Source organism: Penaeus monodon, chromosome 22, assembly GCF_015228065.2.
Source record: "Penaeus monodon isolate SGIC_2016 chromosome 22, NSTDA_Pmon_1, whole genome shotgun sequence".
In the NCBI taxonomy this organism is placed as follows: domain Eukaryota; kingdom Metazoa; phylum Arthropoda; class Malacostraca; order Decapoda; family Penaeidae; genus Penaeus; species Penaeus monodon.
The window spans coordinates 17,693,606-17,693,897 of NC_051407.1; positions in this window are offsets into that span (position 1 = coordinate 17,693,606).

A 292-nucleotide genomic window follows, 5' to 3' on the forward strand; every position below is an offset into this window, starting at 1 on the left:
CTGACGTTATATTTACATGATAAGTTGGATAGACAGAATAACATTCAAGAAGAATATCTGATGCAACTTAAACTTATCATTATAAATCATTTTTCAGTTATACGTTTTCCAAGTTAGATCATCTATTTATAACTTATCTCATATAACAGCTTATTGATTCATCAAATTGTGCAGAGATTTAAAAAATATCAAAATTATATACACGTGAATTTCATTTGAATAGAACCTACAATTCATATTGTATCATCTACCAGTTACCTTACATATGCGATCTGGTTGAGTATTAAAGCAG